This window comes from Nematostella vectensis, chromosome 8, assembly GCF_932526225.1.
Source record: "Nematostella vectensis chromosome 8, jaNemVect1.1, whole genome shotgun sequence".
NCBI classification, from domain to species: Eukaryota; Metazoa; Cnidaria; class Anthozoa; order Actiniaria; family Edwardsiidae; genus Nematostella; species Nematostella vectensis.
Genome location: NC_064041.1, coordinates 15648334 through 15670980, shown reverse-complemented (window position 1 = coordinate 15670980; position 22647 = coordinate 15648334).

Genomic DNA, 22647 nt, shown 5'->3' with positions numbered 1-22647 from the left:
TAAAAATAGCCAAGGGTCAATTCAAGCAACTAGTACAAAAGATGTTTTTTTGCAGTCCTTTATTCAATATATTCAAGGTTATCATGCAATTCTGTTGTTTGACTGCATATATATATATTTTTTCTTTCTTTTCATTACAAGTTCTATATGTGTAGGTGGTGACCATAGCTATGATTACTATTATTTAGAATATTTTTTACCTACTAACAGAAAACAACTTGACTGCAAAACACTTACTGTAGGGCACTCGATATTAGGCATTACTTTCATGTGGATGTAAGGTTGAAATGTCAAAACCTTCATTAACCCGTGACCTACGCTTTAGCGTATTACACTTTGTGGTGATCTGATTCTATTGTACTTTTTTGTGTTTTACTAACTATTACCGTTTAACTATCACACTTTGTTTCACGGGTTAATGAAAACCACTCTAGATACTTACAGTAGTTCTTTTTTAATATTATTATTTACTTGTATAATTTAGATGAGCAATACATATTTCTTTATGGCTTTGTAGAGCTCATCTCGTTCCTCATAAATAACAAACAAAATGAAGTTTGTTCTTATTTTGGTGCAAAGGAATCTACAGTAGTTTTCTAATCAGATAATTGTTTTTCTTTTAACACTCACCTGTTATTTCAACAGCCTTACTTGAGTTTGCTTGTCTCAGAAATAGACCTTGCTTAATAAACAAAGACATGTTACAAACTTATTTAATAATAGGTAACAACTGCAATATTGTATTAAGAGCGTGCCCCTCTCTTCCCCCTGCTATTGTTGAAATTATGCTCAATAAACTTTTACCTCTTCCCTCTCCACCAGTTAAGCATTCTATGAATGCTTCCCTGTACAAAATGCACCCCTTCAAATAGAACATTAAAGTTCACATACTTGTTTACTTCCTCAAACTCTTTGCTTTGTGTTTTTTGTTAATTTCCTAGGAACAAATTGAATACATATAATCAATAAATCTAGCAAGCTTATTTTGCAAACTCACTTTTTTTTATTATTTGTGCGCAAAACCTATCAGAATTAAGGGGGTCCAGCACAAAGAAAAAAAAACGAACTAAAAAAAAAGCCCATTGGCCTGGGATCGAACCCGGTCTGAAGAACAAAACGGAAACCATACACACGGATTACCCATTCGGTATGGCAGCACAAGGCTTTTACGGAAGTCTGTAAAGAACCCGAAGGCCCCAAGCACCGATATTTCCGAGCGAATATGCTGTACAACACTCTTGCAAGGTTATCCCAACCCGCGCATTAATGGGGAGGACAATAACCAGGATCCCAGGCCTGTAATACGGTTACGCCACGCACAGCTCGCCGAGATTGTGGATGACAAAAAATAGAGGTCTATTTGGGCGTCTTGGGTCCCTTGGGGACTCGCCATGCGCACGGGCGCATCTCTTTTATTGTGTACATGACATCAAATTAGCGAAGAAAAATGACGCTGTTTTGGTATCATGTGAAAATCATAAAATAAATAGAAATAAATACGTAAAGGGGGAGAACATTAACATCTTCATATTAGAATATTGACAAAATCCTCAATTTTGTCTACGCTGACTAAGTAAAGCTGTATTTTACTTTAAAGGGGCAGCAACATAGTACTGCGCATGTCTGGAGTCAGTGATTATTGTAGGCTTTTAAGTGTCAACAAACAGTTGAACTTTTTAAAAGCTGTCAATACCTTATTAAATAATATGCAATATTATATTGAAAACTATGTTAATTGACAGTTTGTGGTCATTTTTTTGTTTTGTTTAAAGTCTCCCACATGTACCAAAAGCTCATAAGTCAGTATTAGAATTTCACTGAAGTTCATTGTGTCAGGGCTCTAGAGCTATTGCAAATCTCTTAACCATAACACTCCCCTTTTAAAGGAAAGTAAAAAAAATCAAAATTGTTGGTGGGGGTCTCTGTTGTGTTTGTTTTCTTTTTAGTTTTGTTCTATTATATTATTATTTTCTTTTTTAGAGGGGGAGGGGAATTCAGCTAAAAATAGCCAAGGGTCAATTCAAGCAACTAGTACAAAAGATGTTTTTTTGCAGTCCTTTATTCAATATATTCAAGGTTATCATGCAATTCTGTTGTTTGACTGCATATATATATATTTTTTCTTTCTTTTCATTACAAGTTCTATATGTGTAAGTGGTTACCATAGCTATGATTACTATTATTTAGAATATTTTTTTACCTACTAACAGAAAACAACTTGACTGCAAAACACTTACTGTAGGGCACTCGATATTAGGCATTACTTTCATGTGGATGTAAGGTTGAAATGTCAAAACCTTCATTAACCCGTGAACTACGCTTTAGCGTATTACACTTTGTGGTGATCTGATTCTATTGTACTTTTTTGTGTTTTACTAACTATTACCGTTTAACTATCACACTTTGTTTCACGGGTTAATGAAAACCACTCTAGATACTTACAGTAGTTCTTTTTTAATATTATTATTTACTTGTATAATTTAGATGAGCAATACATATTTCTTTATGGCTTTGTAGAGCTCATCTCGTTCCTCATAAATAACAAACAAAATGAAGTTTGTTCTTATTTTGGTGCAAAGGAATCTACAGTAGTTTTCTAATCAGATAATTGTTTTTCTTTTAACACTCACCTGTTATTTCAACAGCCTTACTTGAGTTTGCTTGTCTCAGAAATAGACCTTGCTTAATAAACAAATATATATAACAAACTTATTTAATAATAGGTAACAACTGCAATATTGTATGAAGGGAGTGCCCCTCTCTTCCCCCTGCTATTGTTGAAATTATGCTCAATAAACTTTTACCTCTTCCCTCTCCACCAGTTAAGCATTCTATGTATGCTTCCCTGTACAAAATGCGTCCCTTCAAATAGAACATTAAAGTTCACATACTTGTTTACTTCCTCAAACTCTTTGCTTTGTGTTTTTTGTTAACTTCCTAGGAACAAATTGAATACATATAATCAATAAATCCAGCAAGCTTATTTTGCAAACTTACTTTTTTTTTTGCGCAAAACCAATCAGGATTAGGGGGGTCAAGCACAAAGAAAAAAAAACGAATTAAAAAAACAAAGCCCATTGGCCTGGGATCGAACCCGGTCTGAAGAACAAAACGGAAACCATACATACGGATTACCCAATCGGCATGGCAGCACAAGGCTTTTACGGAAGGCTGTAAAGAACCCGAAGGCCTCAAGCACCGATATTTCGGAGCGAATATGCTGTACAACACTCTTGCAAGGCTATCCCAACCCGCGCATTAATGGGGAGGACAATAACCAGGATCCCAGGCCTGTAATACGGTTACGCCACGCACAGCTCGACGAGATTGTGGATGACAAAAAATAGAGGTCTATTTGGGCGTCTTGGGTCCCTTGGGGACTCGCCATGCGCACGGGCGCATCTCTTTTATTGTGTACATGACATCAAATTAGCGAAGAAAAAAGACGCTGTTTTGGTATCATGTGAAAAGCATAAAATAAATAGAAATAAAGACGTAATGGGGGGAGAATATTGATATATTCATATTAGAATATTGACAAAATCCGCAATATTGTCTACGCTGACTAAGTAAAGCTGTATTTTACTTTAAAGGGGCAGCAGCATAGTACTGCGCATGTCTGGATTCAGTGTTTATTGTAGGCTTTTAAGTGTCTACAAACAGTTGAACTTTTTAAAAGCTGTCAATACCTTATTAAATAATATGCTATATTATATTGAAAACTATGTTAATGGACAGTTTGTGGTCATTTTTTTTGTTTTGTTTAAAGTCTCCCACATGTACCAAAAGCTCATAAGTCAGTATTAGAATTTCACTGAAGTTCATTGTGTCAGGGCTCTAGAGCTATTGCAAATCTCTTAAACATGACACTCCCCCTATAAAGGAAAGTAAAAAAAATTCAAAATTGTTGGTGGGGGTCTCTGCTGTGTTTGTTTTCTTTTTAGTTTTGTTCTATTATTATTATTATTTTCTTTTTAAGAGGGGTAGGGGAATTCAGCTAAAAATAGCCAAGGGTCAATTCAAGCAACTAGTACAAAAGATGTTTTTTTGCAGTCCTTTATTCAATATATTCAAGGTTATCATGCAGTTCTGTTGTTTGACTGCATTTATATATTTTTTCTTTCTTTTCATTACAAGTGCTATATGTGTAAGTGGTGACCATAGCTATGATTACTATTATTTAGAATAATTTTTTACCTACTAACAGAAAACAACTTGACTGCAAAACACTTACTGTAGGGCACTCGATATTAGGCATTACTTTCATGTGGATGTAAGGTTGAAATGTCAAAACCTTCATTAACCCGTGAACTACGCTTTAGCGTATTACACTTTGTTGTGATCTGATTCTATTGTTCTTTTTTGTGTTTTACTAACTACAACCGTTTAACTATCACACTTTGTTTCACGGGTTAATGAAAACAACTCTAATTACTTACAGTAATTCTTTTTTAATATTATTATTTACTTGTATAATTTAAATGAGCAATACATATTTCTTCTTGGCCTTGTAGAGCTCATCACGTTCCTCATAAATAACAAACAAAATGAAGTTTGTTCTTATTTGGTGTAAAGGAATCTACATTAGTTTTCTAATCAGATAATTGTTTTTTTTAACACTTACCTGTTATTTCAACAGCTCTTACTTGAGTTTGCTTGTCTTAGAAATAGACCTTGCTTAATACACAAATATATCTTACAAACTTATTTAATAATAGGTAACAACTGCAATATTGTATGAAGAGAGTGCCCCTCCCTTTCCCCTGCTATTGTTGACATTATGCTCAATAAACTGTTACCTCTCCCCTCTCCACCAGTTAAGCATTCTATGTATGCTTCACTGTACAAAATGCGCCCCTTCAAATAGAACATTAAAGTTCACATACTTGTTTACTTCCTCAAACTCTTTGCTTTGTGTTTTTTGTTAATTTCCTAGGAACAAATTGAATACATATAATCAATAAATCCAGCAAGCTTATTTTGCAAACTCACTTTTTTTTTGTTATTTTTGCGCAAAACCAATCAGGATTAGGGGGGTCAAGCACAAAGAAAGAAAACGAATAAAAAAAGCCCATTGGCCTGGGATCGAACCCGGTCTGAAGAACAAAACGGAAACCATACATACGGATTACCCAATCGGTATGGCAGCACAAGGCTTTTACGGAAGGCTGTAAAGAACCCGAAGGCCCCAAGCACCGATATTTCCGAGCGAATATGCTGTACAACACTCTTGCAAGGTTATCCCAACCCGCGCATTAATGGGGAGGACAATAACCAGGATCCCAGGCCTGTAATAAGGTTACGCCACGCACAGCTCGCCGAGATTGTGGATGACAAAAAATAGAGGTCTATTTGGGCGTCTTGGGTCCCTTGGGGACTCGCCATGCGCACGGGCGCATCTCTTTTATTGTGTACATGACATCAAATTAGCGAAGAAAAATGACGCTGTTTTGGTATCATGTGAAAAGCATAAAATAAATAGAAATAAAGACGTAAGGGTGGAGAATATTGACATCTTAATATTAAAATATTGACAAAATCCGCAATTTTGTCTACGCTGACTAAGTAAAGCTGTATTTTACTTTAAAGGGGCAGCAGCATAGTACTGCGCATGTCTGGAGTCAGTGTTTATTGTAGGCTTTTAAGTGTCTACAAACAGTTGAACTTTTTAAAAGCTGTCAATACCTTATTAAAAAATAAGCAATATTATATTGAAAACTATGTTAATGGACAGTTTGTGGTCATTTTTTTTTTGTTTTGTTTAAAGTCTCCCACATGTACCAAAAGCTCATAAGTCAGTTTCAGAATTTCACTGAAGTTCATTGTGTGAGGGCTCTAGAGCTATTGCAAATCTCTTAACCATGACACTCCCCTTCTAAAGGAAAGTAAAAAAAAAATCAAAATTGTTGGTGGGGGTCTCTGCTGTGTTTGTTTTCTTTTTAGTTTTGTTCTATTATTATTATTATTTTCTTTTTTAGAGGGGGAGGGGAATTAAGCTAAAAATAGCCAAGGGTCAATTCAAGCAACTAGTACAAAAGATGTTTTTTTGCAGTCCTTTATTTAATATATTCAAGGTTATCATGCAATTCTGTTGTTTGACTGCATATATATATTTTTTCTTTTCATTACAAGTGCTATATGTGTAAGTGATGATCATAGCTATGATTACTATTATTTAGAATAATTTTTTACCTACTAACAGAAAACAACTTGACTGCAAAACACTTACTGTAGGGCACTCGATATTAGGCATTACTTTCATGTGGATGTAAGGTTGAAATGTCAAAACCTTCATTAACCCGTGAACTACGCTTTAGCGTATTACACTTTGTGGTGATCTGATTCTATTGTACTTTTTTGTGTTTTACTAACTATTACCGTTTAACTATCACACTTTGTTTCACGGGTTAATGAAAACCACTCTAATTACTTACAGTAGTTCTTTTTTAATATTATTATTTACTTGTATAATTTAGATGAGCAATACATATTTCTTTATGGCTTTGTAGAGCTCATCTCGTTCTTCATAAATAACAAACAAAATGAAGTTTGTTCTTATTTGGTGCAAAGGAATCTACATTAGTTTTCTAATCAGATAATTGTTTTTCTTTTAACACTCACCTGTTATTTCAACAGCTCTTACTTGAGTTTGCTTGTCTCAGAAATAGACTTTGCTTAATAAACAAATATATATAACAAACTTATTTAATAATAGGCAACAACTGCAATATTGTATGAAGAGAGTGCCCCTCCCTTCCCCCTGCTATTGTTGACATTATGCTCAATAAACTGTTACCTCTCCCCTCTCCACCAATTAAGCATTCTATGTATGATTCCCTGTACAAAATGCGCCCCTTCAAATAGAACATTAAAGTTCACATACTTGTTTACTTCCTCAAACTCTTTGCTTTGTGTTTTTGTTAACTTCCTAGGAACAAATTGAATACATATAATCAATAAATCTAGCAAGCTTATTTTGCAAACTCACTTTTTTGTATTATTTTTGCGCAAAACCTATCAGGATTAAGTGGGTCCAGCACAAAGAAAAAAAAACGAATTAAAAAAAAAAGCCCATTGGCCTGGGATCGAACCCGGTCTGAAGAACAAAACGGAAAACATACATACGGATTACCCAATCGGTATGGCAGCACAACGTCTTTTACGAAAGGCTGTAAAGAACCCGAAGGCCCCAAGCACCGATATTTCCGAGCGAATATGCTGTACAACACTCTTGCAAGGTTATCCCAACCCGCGCATTAATGGGGAGGACAATAACCAGGATCCCAGGCCTGTAATACGGTTACGCCACGCACAGCTCGCCGAGATTGAGGATGACAAAAAATAGAGGTCTATTTGGGCGTCTTGGGTCCCTTGGGGACTCGCCATGCGCACGGGCGCATCTCTTTTATTGTGTACATGACATCAAATTAGCGAAGAAAAAAGACGCTGTTTTGGTATTATGTGAAAATCATAAAATAAATAGAAAAAAAGACGTAAGGGGGGAGAATATTGACATCTTCATATTAGATAATTGACAAAATCCGCAATTTTGTCTACGCTGACTAAGTAAAGCTGTATTTTACTTTAAAGGGGCAGCAACATAGTACTGTGCATGTCTGGAGTCAGTGATTATTGTAGGCTTTTAAGTGTCAACAAACAGTTGAACTTTTTAAAAGCTGTCAATACCTTATTAAATAATATGCAATATTATATTGAAAACTTTGTTAATGGACAGTTTGTGGTCATTTGTTTTGTTTTGTTTAAAGTCTCCCACATGTACCAAAAGCTCATAAGTCACTATTAGAATTTCACTGAAGTTCATTGTGTCAGGGCTCTAGAGCTATTGCAAATCTCTTAAACATGACACTCCCCCTTTAAAGGAAAGTAAAAAAAATCAAAATTGTTGGTGGGGGTCTCTGCTGTGTTTGTTTTCTTTTTAGTTTTGTTCTATTATTATTATTATTTTCTTTTTTAGAGGGGGAGGGGAATTAAGCTAAAAATAGCCAAGGGTCAATTCAAGCAACTAGTACAAAAGATGTTTTTTTGCAGTCCTTTATTCAATATATTCAAGGTTATCATGCAATTCTGTTGTTTGACTGCATATATATATTTTTTCTTTTCATTACAAGTGCTATATGTGTAAGTGGTGACCATAGCTATGATTACTATTATTTAGAATAATTTTTTACCTACTAACAGAAAACAACTTGACTGCAAAACACTTACTGTAGGGCACTCGATATTAGGCATTACTTTCATGTGGATGTAAGGTTGAAATGTCAAAACCTTCATTAACCCGTGAACTACGCTTTAGCGTATTACACTTTGTGGTGATCTGATTCTATTGTACTTTTTTGTGTTTTACTAACTATTACCGTTTAACTATCACACTTTGTTTCACGGGTTAATGAAAACCACTCTAATTACTTACAGTAGTTCTTTTTTAATATTATTATTTACTTGTATAATTTAGATGAGCAATACATATTTCTTTATGGCTTTGTAGAGCTCATCTCGTTCTTCATAAATAACAAACAAAATGAAGTTTGTTCTTATTTGGTGCAAAGGAATCTACATTAGTTTTCTAATCAGATAATTGTTTTTCTTTTAACACTCACCTGTTATTTCAACAGCTCTTACTTGAGTTTGCTTGTCTCAGAAATAGACTTTGCTTAATAAACAAATATATATAACAAACTTATTTAATAATAGGCAACAACTGCAATATTGTATGAAGAGAGTGCCCCTCCCTTCCCCCTGCTATTGTTGACATTATGCTCAATAAACTGTTACCTCTCCCCTCTCCACCAATTAAGCATTCTATGTATGATTCCCTGTACAAAATGCGCCCCTTCAAATAGAACATTAAAGTTCACATACTTGTTTACTTCCTCAAACTCTTTGCTTTGTGTTTTTGTTAACTTCCTAGGAACAAATTGAATACATATAATCAATAAATCTAGCAAGCTTATTTTGCAAACTCACTTTTTTGTATTATTTTTGCGCAAAACCTATCAGGATTAAGTGGGTCCAGCACAAAGAAAAAAAAACGAATTAAAAAAAAAGCCCATTGGCCTGGGATCGAACCCGGTCTGAAGAACAAAACGGAAACCATACATACGGATTACCCAATCGGTATGGCAGCACAACGTCTTTTACGAAAGGCTGTAAAGAACCCGAAGGCCCCAAGCACCGATATTTCCGAGCGAATATGCTGTACAACACTCTTGCAAGGTTATCCCAACCCGCGCATTAATGGGGAGGACAATAACCAGGATCCCTGGCCTGTAATACGGTTACGCCACGCACAGCTCGCCGAGATTGTGGATGACAAAAAATAGAGGTCTATTTGGGCGTCTTGGGTCCCTTGGGGACTCGCCATGAGCACGGGCGCATCTCTTTTATTGTGTACATGACATCAAATTAGCGAAGAAAAAAGACGCTGTTTTGGTATTATGTGAAAATCATAAAATAAATAGAAATAAAGACGTAAGGGGGGAGAATATTGACATCTTCATATTAGATAATTGACAAAATCCGCAATTTTGTCTACGCTGACTAAGTAAAGCTGTATTTTACTTTAAAGGGGCAGCAACATAGTACTGCGCATGTCTGGAGTCAGTGATTATTGTAGGCTTTTAAGTGTCAACAAACAGTTGAACTTTTTAAAAGCTGTCAATACCTTATTAAATAATATGCAATATTATATTGAAAACTATGTTAATTGACAGTTTGTGGTCATTTTTTTTGTTTTGTTTAAAGTCTCCCACATGTACCAAAAGCTCATAAGTCAGTATTAGAATTTCACTGAAGTTCATTGTGTCAGGGCTCTAGAGCTATTGCAAATCTCTTAAACATTACACTCCTCCTTTAAAGGAAAGTAAAAAAAAATCAAAATTGTTGGTGGGGGTCTCTGCTGTGTTTGTTTTCTTTTTAGTTTTGTTCTATTATTATTATTATTTTCTTTTTTAGAGGGGGAGGGGAATTCAGCTAAAAATAGCCAAGGGTCAATTCAAGCAACTAGTACAAAAGATGTTTTTTTTGCAGTCCTTTATTCAATATATTCAAGGTTATCATGCAATTCTGTTGTTTGACTGCATATATATATTTTTTCTTTCTTTTCATTACAAGTGCTATATGTGTAAGTGGTGACCATAGCTATGATTACTATTATTTAGAATAATTTTTTACCTACTAACAGAAAACAACTTGACTGCAAAACACTTACTGTAGGGCACTCGATATTAGGCATTACCTTCATGTGGATGTAAGGTTGAAATGTCAAAACCTTCATTAACCCGTGACCTACGCTTTAGCGTATTACACTTTGTTGTGATCTGATTCTATTGTTCTTTTTTGTGTTTTACTAACTATTACCGTTTAACTATTACACTTTGTTTCGTGGGTTAATGAAAACCACTCTAATTACTTACAGTAATTCTTTTTTTAGTATTATTATTTACTTGTATAATTTAGATGAGCAATACATATTTCTTCTTGGCCTTGTAGAGCTCATCTCGTTCCTCATAAATAACAAACAAAATGAAGTTTGTTCTTATTTGGTGCAAAGGAATCTACATTAATTTTCTAATCAGATAATTGTTTTTTTTTAACACTCACCTGTTATTTCAACAGCTCTTACTTGAGTTTGCTTGTCTCAGAAATAGACCTTGCTTAATAAACAAATATATCTTACAAACTTATTTAATAATAGGTAACAACTGCAATATTGTATGAAGAGAGTGCCCCTCCCTTCCCCCTGCTATTGTTGACATTATGCTCAATAAACTGTTACCTCTCCCCTCTCCACCAGTTAAGCATTCTATGTATGCTTTCCTGTACAAAATGCACCCCTTCAAATAGAACATTAAAGTTCACATACTTGTTTACTTCCTCAAACTCTTTGCTTTGTGTTTTTTGTTAACTTGCTAGGAACAAATTGAATACATATAATCAATAAATCTAGCAAGCTTATTTTGCAAACTCACTTTTTTTATTATTTTTGCGCAAAACCTATCAGGATTAAGGGGGTCCAGCACAAACAAAAAAAAAACGAATTAAAAAAAAGCCCATTGGCCTGGGATCGAACCAGGTCTGAAGAACAAAACGGAAACCATACATACGGATTACCCAATCGGTATAGCAGCACAAGGCTTTTACGGAAGGCTGTAAAGAACCCGAAGGCCCCAAGCACCGATATTTCCGAGCGAATATGCTGTACAACACTCTTGCAAGGTTATCCCAACCCGCGCATTAATGGGGAGGACAATAACCAGGATCCCAGGCTTGTAATACGGTTACGCCACGCACAGCTCGCCGAGATTGTGGATGACAAAAAATAGAGGTCTATTTGGGCGTGTTGGGTCCCTTGGGGACTTGCCATGCGCACGGGCGCATCTCTTTTATTGTGTACATGACATCAAATTAGCGAAGAAAAAAGACGCTGTTTTGGTATCATGTGAAAATCATAAAATAAATAGAAATAAAGACGTAAGGGGGGAGAATATTGACATCTTCATATTAGAATATTGACAAAATCCGCAATTTTGTCTACGCTGACTAAGTAAAGCTGTATTTTACTTTAAAGGGGCAGCAGCATAGTACTGCGCATGTCTGGAGTCAGTGATTATTGTAGGCTTTTGAGTGTCTACAAACAGTTGAACTTTTTAAAAGCTGTGAATACCTTATTAAATAATATGCAATATTATATTGAAAACTATATTAATTGACAGTTTGTGGTCATTTTTTTTTGTTTTGTTTAAAGTCTCCCACATGTACCAAAAGCTCATAAGTCAGTATTAGAATTTCACTGAAGTTTATTGTGTCAGGGCTCTAGAGCTATTGCAAATCTCTTAACCATGACACTCCCCCTTTAAAGGAAAGTAAAAAAAATCAAAATTGTTGGTGGGGGTCTCTGTTCTGTTTGTTTTCTTTTTAGTTTTGTTCTATTATTATTATTATTTTCTTTTTTAGAGGGGGAGGGGAATTCAGCTAAAAATAGCCAAGGGTCAATTCAAGCAACTAGTACAAAAGATGTTTTTTTGCAGTCCTTTATTCAATATATTCAAGGTTATCATGCAATTCTGTTGTTTGACTGCATATATATATATTTTTTCTTTCTTTTCATTACAAGTGCTATATGTGTAAGTGGTGACCATAGCTATGATTACTATTATTTAGAATAATTTTTTACCTACTAACAGAAAACAACTTGACTGCAAAACACTTACTGTAGGGCACTCGATATTAGGCATTACTTTCATGTGGATGTAAGATTGAAATGTCAAAACCTTCATTAACCCGTGAACTACGCTTTAGCGTATTACACTTTGTTGTGATCTGATTCTATTGTTCTTTTTTGTGTTTCACTAACTATTACCGTTTAACTATCACACTTTGTTTCACGGGTTAATAAAAACCACTCTAATTACTTACAGTAATTCTTTTTTAATATTATTATTTACTTGTATAGTTTAGATGAGCAATACATATTTCTTCTCGGCCTTGTAGAGCTCATCTCGTTCCTCATAAATAACAAACAAAATGAAGTTTTTTCTTATTTGGTGCAAAGGAATCTACATTAGTTTTCTAATCAGATAATTGTTTTTTTTAACACTCACCTGTTATTTCAACAGCTCTTACTTGAGTTTGCTTGTCTCAGAAATAGACCTTGCTTAATAAACAAATATATCTTACAAACATTTTTAATAATAGGTAACAACTGCAATATTGTATGAAGAGAGTGCCCCTCCCTTCCCCCTGCTATTGTTGACATTATGCTCAATAAACTGTTACCTCTCCCCTCTCCACCAGTTAAGCATTCTATGTATGATTCCCTGTACAAAATTCACCCCTTCAAATAGAACATTAAAGTTCACATACTTGTTTACTTCCTCAAACTCTTTGCTTTGTGTTTTTTGTTAACTTCCTAGGAACAAATTGAATACATATAATCAATAAATCTAGCAAGCTTATTTTGCAAACTCACTTTTTTTTATTATTTTTGCGCAAAACCTATCAGGATTAAGGGGGTCCAGCACAAAGAAAAAAAAACGAATTAAAAAAAAAGCCCATTGGCCTGGGATCGAACCCGAAACGGAACCATACATACGGATTACCCAATCGGTATGGCAGCACAAGGCTTTTACGTAAGGCTGTAAAGAACCCGAAGGCCCCAAGCACCGATATTTCCGAGCGAATATGCTGTACAACACTCTTGCAAGGTTATCCCAACCCGCGCATTAATGGGGAGGACAATAACCAGGATCCCAGGCCTGTAATAAGGTTACGCCACGCACAGCTCGCCGAGATTGTGGATGACAAAAAAAAGAGGTCTATTTGGGCGTCTTGGGTCCCTTGGGGACTCGCCATGCGCACGGGCGCATCTCTTTTATTGTGTACATGACATCAAATTAGCGAAGAAAAATGACGCTGTTTTGGTATCATGTGAAAAGCATAAAATAAATAGAAATAAAGACGTAAGGGTGGAGAATATTGACATCTTCATATTAAAATATTGACAAAATCCGCAATTTTGTCTACGCTGACTAAGTAAAGCTGTATATTACTTTAAAGGGGCAGCAGCATAGTACTGCGCATGTCTGGAGTCAGTGTTTATTGTAGGCTTTTAAGTGTCTACAAACAGTTGAACTTTTTAAAAGCTGTCAATACCTTATTAAATAATATGCAATATTATATTGAAAACTATGTTAATTGACAGTTTGTGGTCATTTTTTTGTTTTGTTTAAAGTCTCCCACATGTACCAAAAGCTCATAAGTCAGTATTAGAATTTCACTGAAGTTCATTGTGTCAGGGCTCTAGAGCTATTGCAAATCTCTTAACCATAACACTCCCCTTTTAAAGGAAAGTAAAAAAAATCAAAATTGTTGGTGGGGGTCTCTGTTGTGTTTGTTTTCTTTTTAGTTTTGTTCTATTATATTATTATTTTCTTTTTTAGAGGGGGAGGGGAATTCAGCTAAAAATAGCCAAGGGTCAATTCAAGCAACTAGTACAAAAGATGTTTTTTTGCAGTCCTTTATTCAATATATTCAAGGTTATCATGCAATTCTGTTGTTTGACTGCATATATATATTTTTTCTTTTCATTACAAGTGCTATATGTGTAAGTGGTGACCATAGCTATGATTACTATTATTTAGAATAATTTTTTACCTACTAACAGAAAACAACTTGACTGCAAAACACTTACTGTAGGGCACTCGATATTAGGCATTACTTTCATGTGGATGTAAGGTTGAAATGTCAAAACCTTCATTAACCCGTGAACTACGCTTTAGCGTATTACACTTTGTGGTGATCTGATTCTATTGTACTTTTTTGTGTTTTACTAACTATTACCGTTTAACTATCACACTTTGTTTCACGGGTTAATGAAAACCACTCTAATTACTTACAGTAGTTCTTTTTTAATATTATTATTTACTTGTATAATTTAGATGAGCAATACATATTTCTTTATGGCTTTGTAGAGCTCATCTCGTTCCTCATAAATAACAAACAAAATGAAGTTTCTTCTTATTTTGGTGCAAAGGTATCTACATTAGTTTTCTAATCAGATAATTGTTTTTCTTTTAACACTCACCTGTTATTTCAACAGCCTTACTTGAGTTTGCTTGTCTCAGAAATAGACCTTGCTTAATAAACAAAGACATGTTACAAACTTATTTAATAATAGGTAACAACTGCAATATTGTATGAAGAGAGTGCCCCTCTCTTCCCCCTGCTATTGTTGAAATTATGCTCAATAAACTTTTACCTCTTTCCTCTCCACCAGTTAAGCATTCTATGTATGCTTCCCTCTACAAAATGCACCCCTTCAAATAGAACATTAAAGTTCACATACTTGTTTACTTCCTCAAACTCTTTGCTTTGTGTTTTTTGTTAACTTCCTAGGAACAAATTGAATACATATAATCAATAAATCTAGCAAGCCTATTTTGCAAACTCACTTTTTTTTTATTATTTTTGCGCAAAACCTATCAGGATTAAGGGGGTCCAGCACAAAGAAAAAAAAACGAATTAAAAAAAAAGCCCATTGGCCTGGGATCGAACCCGGTCTGAAGAACAAAACGGAAACCATACATACGGATTACCCAATCGGTATGGCAGCACAAGGCTTTTACAGAAGGCTGTAAAGAACGGGAAGGCCCCAAGCACCGATATTTCCGAGCGAATATGCTGTACAACACTCTTGCAAGGTTATCCCAACCCGCGCATTAATGGGGACGACAATAACCAGGATCCCAGGCCTGTAATACGGTTACGCCACGCACAGCTCGCCGAGATTGTGGATAACAAAACATAGAGGTCTATTTGGGCGTCTTGGGTCCCTTGGGGACTCGCCATGCGCACGGGCGCATCTCTTTTATTGTGTACATGACATCAAATTAGCGAAGAAAAAAGACGCTGTTTTGGTATCATGTGAAAATCATAAAATAAATAGAAATAAAGACGTAAGGGGGGAGAATATTGACATATCCATATTAGAATATTGACAAAATCCGCAATTTTGTCTACGCTGACTAAGTAAAGCTGTATTTTACTTTAAAGGGGCAGCAACATAGTACTGCGCATGTCTGGAGTCAGTGATTATTGTAGGCTTTTAAGTGTCAACAAACAGTTGAACTTTTTAAAAGCTGTCAATACCTTATTAAATAATATGCAATATTATATTGAAAACTATGTTAATTGACAGTTTGTGGTCATTTTTTTTGTTTTGTTTAAAGTCTCCCACATGTACCAAAAGCTCATAAGTCAGTATTAGAATTTCACTGAAGTTCATTGTGTCAGGGCTCTAGAGCTATTGCAAATCTCTTAACCATGACACTCCCCTTTTAAAGGAAAGTAAAAAAAATTAAAATTGTTGGTGGGGGTCTCTGTTGTGTTTGTTTTCTTTTTAGTTTTGTTCTATTATTATTATTATTTTCTTTTTTAGAGGGGGGGGGAATTCAGCTAAAAATAGCCAAGGGTCAATTCAAGCAACTAGTACAAAAGATGTTTTTTTGCAGTCCTTTATTCAATATATTCAAGGTTATCATGCAATTCTGTTGTTTGACTGCATATATATATTTTTTCTTTCTTTTCATTACAAGTGCTATATGTGTAAGTGGTGACCATAGCTATGATTACTATTATTTAGAATATTTTTTTACCTACTAACAGAAAACAACTTGACTGCAAAACAGTTACTGTAGGGCACTCGATATTAGGCATTACTTTCATGTGGATGTAAGGTTGAAATGTCAAAACCTTCATTAACCCGTGAACTACGCTTTAGCGTATTACACTTTGTTGTGATCTGATTCTATTGTTCTTTTTTGTGTTTTACTAACTATTACCGTTTAACTATCACACTTTGTTTCACGGGTTAATGAAAACCACTCTAATTACTTACAGTAATTCTTTTTTAATATTATTATTTACTTGTATAATTTAGATGAGCAATACATATTTCTTCTTGGCCTTGTAGAGCTCATCTCGTTCCTCATAAATAACAAACCAAATTGAGTTTGTTCTTATTTGGTGCAGAGGAATCTACATTAGTTTTCTAATCAGATAATTGTTTTTTTTAACACTTACCTGTTATTTCAACAGCCTTACTTGAGTTTGCTTGTCTCAGAAATAGACCTTGCTTAATAAACAAAGACATGTTACAAACTTATTTAATAATAGGTAACAACTGCAATATTGTATGAAGAGAGTGCCCCTCTCTTCCCCCTGCTATTGTTGAAATTATGCTCAATAAACTTTTACCTCTTCCCTCTCCACCAGTTAAGCATTCTATGTATGCTTCCCTGTACAAAATGCACCCCTTCAAATAGAACATTAAAGTTCACATACTTGTTTACTTCCTCAAACTCTTTGCTTTGTGTTTTTTGTTAACTTCCTAGGAACAAATTGAATACATATAATCAATAAATCTAGCAAGCTTATTTTGCAAACTCACTTTTTTTTATTATTTTTGCGCAAAACCTATCAGGATTAAGAGGGTCCAGCACAAAGAAAAAAAAAACGAATTAAAAAAAAGGCCCATTGGCCTGGGATCGAACCCGGTCTGAAGAACAAAACGAAAACCATACATACGGATTACCCAATCGGTATGGCAGCACAAGGCTTTTACGGAAGGCTGTAAAGAACCCGAAGGCCCCAAGCACCGATATGTCCGAGCGAATATGCTGTACAACACTCTTGCAAGGTTATCCCGACCCGCGCATTAATGGGGAGGACAATAACCAGGATCCCAGGCCTGTAATACGGTTACGCCACGCACAGCTCGCCGAGATTGTGGATGACAAAAAATAGAGGTCTATTTGGGCGTCTTGGGTCCCTTGGGGACTCGCCATGCGCACGGGCGCATCTCTTTTATTGTGTACATGACATCAAATTAGCGAAGAAAAAAGACGCTGTTTTGGTATCATGTGAAAAGCATAAAATAAATAGAAATAAAGACGTAAGGGGGGAGAATATTGACATCTTCATATTAGAATATTGACAAAATCCGCAATTTTGTCTACGCTGACTAAGTAAAGCTGTATTTTACTTTAAAGGGGCAGCAACATAGTACTGCGCATGTCTGGAGTCAGTGTTTATTGTAGGCTTTTAAGTGTCTACAAACAGTTGAACTTTTTAAAAGCTGTCAATACCTTATTAATAATATGCAATATTATATTGAAAACTATGTTAATTGACAGTTTGTGGTCATTTTTTTTGTTTTGTTTAAAGTCTACCACATGTACCAAAAGCTCATAAGTCAGTATTAGAATTTCACTGAAGTTCATTGTGTCAGGTCTCTAGAGCTATTGCAAATTTCTTAACCATGACACTCCCCTTTTAAAGGAAAGTAAAAAAAATCACAATTGTTTGTGGGGGGTCTCTGTTGTGTTTGTTTTCTTTTTAGTTTTGTTCTATTATTATTATTATTATTTTCATTTATAGAGGGGGAGGGGAATTCAGCTAAAAATAGCCAAGGGTCAATTCAAGCAACTAGTACAAAAGATGTTTTTTTTGCAGTCCTGTATTCAATATATTCAAGGTTATCATGCAATTCTGTTGTTTGACTGCATATATATATATATTTTCTTTCTTTTCATTACAAGTTCTATATGTGTAAGTGGTGACCATAGCTATGATTACTATTATTTAGAATATTTTTTTACCTACTAACAGAAAACAACTTGACTGCAAAACACTTACTGTAGGGCACTCGATATTAGGCATTACTTTCATGTGGATGTAAGGTTGAAATGTCAAAACCTTCATTAACCCGTGAACTACGCTTTAGCGTATTACACTTTTTGGTGATCTGATTCTATTGTACTTTTTTGTGTTTTACTAACTATTACCGTTTAACTATCACACTTTGTTTCACGGGTTAATGAAAACCACTCTAGATACTTACAGTAGTTCTTTTTTAATATTATTATTTACTTGTATAATTTAGATGAGCAATACATATTTCTTAATGGCTTTGTAGAGCTCATCTCGTTCCTCATAAATAACAAACAAAATGAAGTTTGTTTTTATTTTGGTGCAAAGGAATCTACAGTAGTTTTCTAATCAGATAATTGTTTTTCTTTTAACACTCACCTGTTATATCAACAGCCTTACTTGAGTTTGCTTGTCTCAGAAATAGACCTTGCTTAATAAACAAAGACATGTTAACAACTTATTTAATAATAGGTAACAACTGCAATATTGTATGAAGGGAGTGCCCTCTCTTCCTCCTGCTATTGTTGAAATTATGCTCAATAAACTGTTACCTCTTCCCTCTCCACCAGTTAAGCATTCTATGTATGCTTCCCTGTACAAAATGCACCCCTTCAAATAGAACATTAAAGTTCACATACTTGTTTACTTCCTCAAACTCTTTGCTTTGTGTTTTTTGTTAACTTCCCAGGAACAAATTGAATACATATAATCAATAAATCTAGCAAGCTTATTTTGCAAACTCACTTTTTTTATTACTTGTGCGCAAAACCTATCACGATTAAGGGGGTCCAGCACAAAGAAAAAAAAACGAACTAAAAAAAAAAGCCCATTGGCCTGGGATCGAACCCGGTCTGAAGAACAAAACGGAAACCATACATACGGATTACCCAATCGGTATGGCAGCACAAGGCTTTTACGGAAGGCTGTAAAGAACCCGAAGGCCCCAAGCACCGATATTTCCGAGCGAATATGCTGTACAACACTCTTGCAAGGTTATCCCAACCCGCGCATTAATGGGGAGGACAATAACCAGGATCCCAGGCCTGTAATACGGTTACGCCACGCACAGCTCGCCGAGATTGTGGATGACAAAAAATAGAGGTCTATTTGGGCGTCTTGGGTCCCTTGGGGACTCGCCATGCGCACGGGCGCATCTCTTTTATTGTGTACATGACATCAAATTAGCGAAGAAAAAAGACGCTGTTTTGGTATCATGTGAAAAGCATAAAATAAATAGAAATAAAGACGTAAGGGGGGAGAATATTGACATCTTCATATTAGAATATTGACAAAATCCGCAATTTTGTCTACGCTGACTAAGTAAAGCTGTATTTTACTTTAAAGGGGCAGCAACATAGTACTGCGCATGTCTGGAGTAAGTGTTTATTGTAGGCTTTTAAGTGTCTACAAACAGTTAAATTTTTTAAAAGCTGTCAATACCTTATTAAATAATATGCAATATTATATTGAAAACTATGTTAATGGACAGTTTGTGGTCATTTTTTTTGTTTTGTTTAAAGTCTCCCACATGTACCAAAAGCTCTTAAGTCAGTATTAGAATTTCACTGAAGTTCATTGTGTCAGGGCTCTAGAGCTCTTGCAAATCTCCTAAACATGACACTCCCCCTTTAAAGGAAAGTAAAAAAAATCAAAATTGTTGGTGGGGGTCTCTGCTGTGTTTGGTTTCTTTTTAGTTTTGTTCTATTATTACTATTATTTTCTTTTTTAGAGGGGGAGGGGAATTAAGCTAAAAATAGCCTAGGGTCAATTCAAGCAACTAGTACAAAAGATGTTTTTTTGCAGTCCTTTATTCAATATATTCAAGGTTATCATGCAATTCTGTTGTTTGACTGCATATATATATATATATTTTTTTCATTACAAGTTCTATATGTGTAGGTGGTGACCATAGCTATGATTACTATTATTTAGAATATTTTTTTACCTACTAACAGAAAACAACTTGACTGCAAAACACTTACTGTAGGGCACTCGATATTAGGCATTACTTTCATGTGGATGTAAGGTTGAAATGTCAAAACCTTCATTAACCCGTGACCTACGCTTTAGCGTATTACACTTTGTGGTGATCTGATTCTATTGTACTTTTTTGTGTTTTACTAACTATTACCGTTTAACTATCACACTTTGTTTCACGGGTTAATGAAAACCACTCTAGATACTTACAGTAGTTCTTTTTTAATATTATTATTTACTTGTATAATTTAGATGAGCAATACATATTTCTTTATGGCTTTGTAGAGCTCATCTCGTTCCTCATAAATATAAAACAAAATGAAGTTTGTTCTTATTTTGGTGCAAAGGAATCTACAGTAGTTTTCTAATCAGATAATTGTTTTTCTTTTAACACTCACCTGTTATTTCAACAGCCTTACTTGAGTTTGCTTGTCTCAGAAATAGACCATGCTTAATAAACAAAGACATGTTACAAACTTATTTAATAATAGGTAACAACTGCAATATTGTATGAAGGGGTGCCCCTCTCTTCCCCCTGCTATTGTTGAAATTATGCTCAATAAACTTTTACCTCTTCCCTCTCCACCAGTTAAGCATTCTATGTATGCTTCCCTGTACAAAATGCACCCCTTCAAATAGAACATTAAAGTTCACATACTTGTTTACTTCCTCAAACTCTTTGCTTTGTGTTTTTTGTTAACTTCCCAGGAACAAATTGAATACATATAATCAATAAATCTAGCAAGCTTATTTTGCAAACTCACTTTTTTTATTATTTGTGCGCAAAACCTATCAGGATTAAGGGGGTCCAGCACAAAGAAAAAAAAACGAACTAAAAAAAAAAGCCCATTGGCCTGGGATCGAACCCGGTCTGAAGAACAAAACGGAAACCATACATACGGATTACCCAATCGGTATGGCAGCACAAGGCTTTTACGGAAGGCTGTAAAGAACCCGAAGGCCCCAAGCACCGATATTTCCGAGCGAATATGCTGTACAACACTCTTGCAAGGTTATCCCAACCCGCGCATTAATGGGGAGGACAATAACCAGGATCCCAGGCCTGTAATACGGTTACGCCACGCACAGCTCGCCGAGATTGTGGATGACAAAAAATAGAGGTCTATTTGGGCGTCTTGGGTCCCTTGGGGACCCGCCATGCGCACGGGCGAATCTCTTTCATTGTGTACATGACATCAAATTAGCGAAGAAAAAAGACGCTGTTTTGGTATCATGTGAAAAGCATAAAATAAATAGAAATAAAGACGTAAGGGGGGAGAATATTGACATCTTCATATTAGAATATTGACAAAATCCGCAATTTTGTCTACGCTGACTAAGTAAAGCTGTATTTTACTTTAAAGGGGCAGCAACATAGTACTGCGCATGTCTGGAGTCAGTGATTATTGTAGGCTTTTAAGTGTCTACAAACAGTTGAACTTTTTAAAAGCTGTCAATACCTTATTAAATAATATGCAATATTATATTGAAAGCTATGTCAATGGACAGTTTGTGGTCATTTTTTTTTGTTTTGTTTAAAGTCTCCCACATGTACCAAAAGCTCATAAGTCAGTATTAGAATTTCACTGAAGTTCATTGTGTCAGGGCTCTAGAGCTCTTGCAAATCTCCTAAACATGACACTCCCCTTTAAAGGAAAGTAAAAAAAAATCAAAATTGTTGGTGGGGGTCTCTGCTGTGTTTGTTTTCTTTTTAGTTTTGTTCTATTATATTATTATTTTCTTTTTTAGAGGGGGAGGGGAATTCAGCTAAAAATAGCCAAGGGTCAATTCAAGCAACTAGTACAAAAGATGTTTTTTTGCAGTCCTTTATTCAATATATTCAAGGTTATCATGCAATTCTGTTGTTTGACTGCATATATATATATATTTTTTTTCTTTCTTTTCATTACAAGGCTATATGTGTAAGTGGTGACCATAGCTATGATTACTATTATATAGAATAATTTTTTACCTACTAACAGAAAACAACTTGACTGCAAAACACTTACTGTAGGGCACTCGATATTAGGCATTACTTTCATGTGGATGTAAGGTTGAAATGTCAAAACCTTCATTAACCCGTGAACTACGCTTTAGCGTATTACACTTTGTTGTGATCTGATTCTATTGTTCTTTTTTGTGTTTTACTAACTATTACCGTTTAACTATCACACTTTGTTTCACGGGTTAATGAAAACCACTCTAATTACTTACAGTAATTCTTTTTTTAATATTATTATTTACTTGTTTAATTTAGACGAGCAATACATATTTCTTCTTGGCCTTGTAGAGCTCATCTCGTTCCTCATAAATAACAAACAAAATGAAGTTTGTTCTTATTTTGATGCAAAGGAATCTACAGTAGTTTTCTAATCAGATAATTGTTTTTCTTTTAACACTCACCTGTTATTTCAACAGCCTTACTTGAGTTTGCTTGTCTCA